Source organism: Monodelphis domestica, chromosome 2 (genome assembly GCF_027887165.1).
Source record: "Monodelphis domestica isolate mMonDom1 chromosome 2, mMonDom1.pri, whole genome shotgun sequence".
Classification (NCBI taxonomy): domain Eukaryota; kingdom Metazoa; phylum Chordata; class Mammalia; order Didelphimorphia; family Didelphidae; genus Monodelphis; species Monodelphis domestica.
Window position 1 is genome coordinate 165,786,085 of NC_077228.1, and position 5,688 is coordinate 165,791,772.

General features: G+C 40.6%; 1 pseudogene; it reads left to right on the plus strand.

Annotated features, from left to right (window-relative positions):
* Positions 1–2,253: 2,253 nt before the first annotated feature.
* Positions 2,254–3,234, plus strand: LOC100619941 (olfactory receptor 10J4-like; annotated as a pseudogene).
* Positions 3,235–5,688: the final 2,454 nt, after the last annotated feature.

Sequence of the window (5,688 nt, forward strand, 5' to 3'; positions counted from 1 at the left end):
AACTTTAGTACTTCCTTGATGTTATTCTCAGATTATTTTATGGGTCTGAGGGCTGAGAGCTGTGGGATTCCTCCCCCCCCCCCCCCAGCTGATTCAATTGACCCTTGAGATGCTGATATCTTAAGGACTTGCCTCAGGCTTGGGTACAAGTTTTTGATCTCACTCTGACCTTGATCAGGTCAGGGGCTGATCAAATTCTAGCCCCAGGCTTGGGCTCAAGGTTTTGGTCTTACTGTGTACTTGATCCAATCAGGTACACCCTTGATTGACTTGTCTTGGATTTCTGCCCAGAGTTTTAGGCAGAAATATCAGTACTTAGTATTTAGTACTATCAGCCACCCCAAACTGTCTACTATATCCTTATCCCAAGCCCAGTCTGGAAATTCGGGCTTTGCTCTGGGCCCACATGGATCATCCCTCAGCAGCCCAGACTGCCCTGGATTGGAACTCCAGACTTCTCCACAGGTTTGCAATTTCAAGGGATGTGGGTTGGCTTACACCACTATTTGCTCAGGCAGACTTTCAGGATTTTAATGTTGCCTTGTACTTAGATTCAAAACCTGGGACAGCAAATGTGGAGTGTGGTTTGCTTTTGGCTTGCTCTTCCCTTTTTGCTTTGGTCTGCTTTCCTTTCACTCCAGTTCTCCAAAATATCTCTGTCTACCTTTTGGTGGTTTTCTTCTCTTGATATTTGTTTCACTCTGTCTCCTTGTTGGTTCTTTCATTCCTGCATTTGTTTTGTGGCAATATTTTAATCTTGGTCAGAGAGGATTCTTGTCTTGACATGAAGATGCTGTAGTTTACTCCTCCTTCTTCCTCTTTATTAGTCGATAAAAATACAAAAACTTGTCAGTAGGCCTTTGAATTTTTTGCTCTGGAGCATTTTTCTCTATGTAGTGAAACCCCTCCCCCCCCACAACTGGGGACCTTTTAGAGCTCTAATTCTCTTGCTTTCCCCATTCCAACTTTAATTGATTCCCTGGACTTTCTAATTCATGGTATTTTTCTAGTTGCAGTACTACTGATATAGTCACCAACAAAGGACACTAACCTTGTCTTGACCACAGGAGGAAGAAATTCCTTGTTGCTGAGGCACATGGTTCAGACTCCCAGCCTTGATGAGGATGAGAAGCCCTACTGCTCAAAGGATCACCAGAGGCCCTAGTTAGGTTTCAAAAGGAAAGAAGTTCCCTAGTTCTGAGGAACAAGATTGAGATCCCCAGTCTTTGAAGTCTTGAATTAGTACCATGCTCAACAGGATATTGATGCAGCTACCTGATTGAATCACTCCTCTTCTGAACAATGGTATAGCAGTTCCTACCTCTGGAGCACATGGTTCAGTGATCTAATTCTTACTCTTTCCAGTAAGGATTGGAGTCCTCTGCCCATGAAGATGAGTAACAAGTGCATTTTAAGTCACAGGTCTGGATAACAGCTCACATATTAAAGGAAGATACTTGTGGCTCTGGCTTAAAGTGTTGTCCATACAACTGATTCTTTTGTATTCTACCAAGAAGGGATGACTCCACTATTTATTATAGGAGGCTTTATTATTAGTGCACCAGTAGTCAGTTAGTAGACAGCTGTAATTCCAGAGGTAATCAGTGCTATAGTAACAGCAGCAGGGAAACCTGATTGAGTTCAGGGGAGAAGAAAGGGCAGATTCCAGGAGAATTCTATACAGGATTGTAAATGATCCTTGAGGGATGGGGGGAGGAGAATGGGAAATAATGAAGCAGTCCAGGGACTGTCAGTGAAAGCTCTGCTGGTCTGGCTTTTAGTGTGGTTTACACAGGGTTTTTTCCTGGAGTGTCCCCTCTCTTAGCCATTTAAATAAGAGTGGGTTATTTCTTCTTCCTCAAAGTAAGAAGGTGGATGTTTCTCTTTGTCCTGAAAGTGAGGGTGGCATTTCCCCCTGAACATCTCAGTCATTATAAATTTTATCTCTAGATGCATGGTGATAAGGGGCCACTCAATGTCCCTTAGCAGTTCTGGCTCTAGACCAAGGAAGGTAGACTACCAGAGCACACAGTCAAGAGATACTATAGGAAGAGGAGAGGGAGGTTTGGCAAGGCAGCTAGTAAATTTCCATAGAGAATTAAAGCTATGTCACACGGCAAACTTACAAATTAGGCTCTAAATGGTGAGACGAGGTTCGGGAGGCATTAGAACATTCTTCAGTTTACGAGGCATCAAAGGATCATACAGAGAATTTTTTTTTTGCTTCACAAATCTTTAACCTGACCAAATTTACTTCTCTTTGTTTACTTCACTTCATCAGGATTTCCTCAATGACGAGGTCAAATTTTACAGCTATAAGTGAGTTCACATTTGAGGGGTTCTCTAGCTTTAAGTGGCAGCACCGGATCATTCTTTTTGTGATCTTTCTGGGTCTGTATTTGTTGACTCTGGCTGTCAATGGCATCATTGTGACCATCATCCACCTTAACCGTCACCTCCACATACCTATGTATTTCTTCTTGAGTGTGTTGTCAATCTCTGAGACATGTTATATCTTGGCTATCATTCCTTGTACACTGTTTGGCCTCCTCAGCCTATACCAACCCATTGCCATTCCAGAATGTGCTACACATCTCTTCTTCTATCTCACCTTTGGAATCAACAACTGTTTCTTGCTCATGGTCATGGGTTATGATCGTTATGTGGCCATCTGTAAGCCTCTGAAGTATACAGTCATCATGGGGAAAAAGACATGTATTCAGGCAGCATGTGGGTCATGGGGAATTGGTCTTGGAATGGCCATTATTCAAGTAACATCAGTGTTTAGCCTTCTTTTTTGTAAAGCCAGTGTCATCTCCCACTTCTTCTGTGATGTCGGGCCCCTCCTGAAGCTCATCTGTGCCAACACTGTTGTCAATGAAATCATTAACTTTATTATTGGTATGTGTGTGTCCTTGTCTTGCCCATGGGATTGATCTTCATCTCCTATGTTCTCAACATTTCTTCTATCCTTAGGATTGCCTCATCTGAGGGGAGGTGGAAGACCTTTGCTACATGTGGTCATCATCCACTATGGCTGTGCTTCTATCATCTATCTCAAACCCAAGTCACAGAGCTCTCTTGAGCAAGACAGACTTATTTCATCAGCCTACACTGTCCTTACTCCATTGCTGAACCCTATTGTATATACCCTAAGGAACAAGGAAGTCAAAGATGCCCTGCGCCGAGCTCTGAGCAAGAAACCCCTCTCCTCAGTGACCTGAGACAGAAAAGAACATGTAAGAAGAATTTCATTCTTCCAACACCTGACAATTAGAAATATTTCATTTGATTCTCTATCCCACAAGTTGCCAATTAGATTGATTTAACCAGTTATGGGAGAGTTGCTAAAGGTAGGAGTTGTATTCAGTTGGTATTACTTTCAGTTGTTCTTATTCAGAACACAATGCACCCTAGAAGAGTGTGTAGATACTAGGTATATGATATGTCTGATACCTATTAAGGGACGATGACTTTCCCTGGAACCTGGCAAGATTCATATCCTGAGGTGACTTAGAAGGGACAGAAGAGACACTCTAGGTGTGACTGGAAGCAAGGCAGATATGTGAAGACTAAAAAATAAGATGGAGTGATTAATGGGACAGCTCAACCAAAAACTAACCCAACCCAAACATTAGAATTGCATTATAAGGAAGAGGTCAGGTGCATAGTAAAGGAAGAGATTTACCTATATGGAAAGCAGATTGAAATAATTCAGACCTGAGCAAATTCCTAAGGCATACTTGTCCCCTAAGGACAAAGCTGGACTCTGAAACTACAATGACTACTTATAATTTGTAAATTTGTATATAGTTTGTACCTAGAGCATCCTCTTTCTCTCTAATAAAGTGTCTTCTTGTGCTCAAAGCAATTTCCTGAGTGTGATCTCATTGTCTGATAACCTTTGGAGTTATTTTAGGGAAACCACCATGTCCTCAAAGCTATAGTTTCAAAATGAAAGTCTCCTTTTCTCTATTCCCATTTCCATATGTATAGTGGCAGCAAAAGTGAGCATCAAGAACCATATGAATATAAGGAGCATTCATATTCAGGTTGTTTAGCATTTTGTCACATGCAAGAAGCAGAATAGACATTTTCTGCCATGCAGTGTCTGTGTTTCTTGGACATGAGGAGTCCAAGTGGAGTCACTTGACTCTATTCCCATACTTTCTGAAAAAATAAATATTCCCTATGTGTACTTAAGGGGAAAAATACATTGCTCTCTGGGGACCCTTCTTCTCTTTAAATGACTCTATCTTCTGAATACATGGTACAAAGGAGAGAAGAGAACTCTTCAGTTCAAACCAGTTTTTCTTTAGTCTCCAATCTGTCAGTCAGTAAACATTTATTATGAGTTTACAATGTGTCAAACTCTGTGCTAAGAGTTGGAGATGTAAAGTAAGGCAAAGCAGAGTGACTGTAGATAAGAAGTTCATGTTCTAATGAAGGGGAAGTCACAAAGAAGCAGGGAAATACCAGACATCTAAAGAGTCTATGAAAAGTAATCTCAGAAGGGAAGGCAGAAGCATCTGTATGAACTGGACAGGTCACTGTAGAAGGTGGGATTTCACTTCCTCATGTTATACATTTTTCAAAAAAATTAGATAAACCAATTGTTACCACAATTACTGAGAAGTCCACTGGATGTGATTTGAAATGTAATCTATGTTCCTCGTTTATAATTTCTCCATCTGGGGAATCAGGGACAGTTTTTGGTCAGCCAGTCAACACAGGCTAATGTAATGTTGGCTGAGGTCCTTTTTACTCAAAGAGCACCAAAATGGCATCACTGGTGATGTATTCTGACTCGAGCATAAATTGCATTTAAGTGAGGTAGAGTTGGACAAAATCGTCAGCCTCACTCTCACTTCTAATCATCAATGTCCAGTTGCAAAACAAAAAATCAAGATAACTAGTGATGGCTCAAGAAGCAGTGAATGACCTTAACTTCTTTGATGTCTAATCAAACTCATAATTCTCCACAGTACCCTCTTCTACTGTCTTCATGGTCATTGGAACAAATTGTTTTAATATGCCCCATTAGCCAGGGGAAGTCCTTGCATGCCTGGGTAGACATATACTACTAATTCACCAAAGAGATTGAAGCCTGCTGGCTGCCCTCAATCTGGTTTAGCCCAGCTGTTGAGATGGTTTAGCAGGTGTAGCTGCTGCATAAGCTATGACTTCTTAGAGCCATAGGTGAGAGGTGGGTGGCAAGTGGATTTAATTTCTACCATAATTGACCATATATATATATATTTCTACCAAATATACATATACTTCTTATATGCATATATAAACTCCTACTATATATGTATACATCTGTATATATATATACATCTCTGGGTGTACATGTGTTATATAGAAATATATAAATACATATAGAGAAAATGTACTCTTGGTGCTTTGTCAAAATGTGCTAAGAATGTAATATCTTATAATGTGTATTATAAGTGGGATTTGATCAGAGTCATACCTCTTATATATACTCCTAACCCTAACCCCATTTTTCTCTAGATTCAGCTTGATTACTCCAATATGCTCTCATACTAGTAGATCTAAGTTCTCAGAGATAGGATACCATGTTATAGTTATATTCAAATTCCCTCAGGTCCCAGTAAGTAAGCTTGTTAAGAAGAATACATTCCATCTACTCATTACTCTTGCTCTTGAGCCCCCATTCAATGC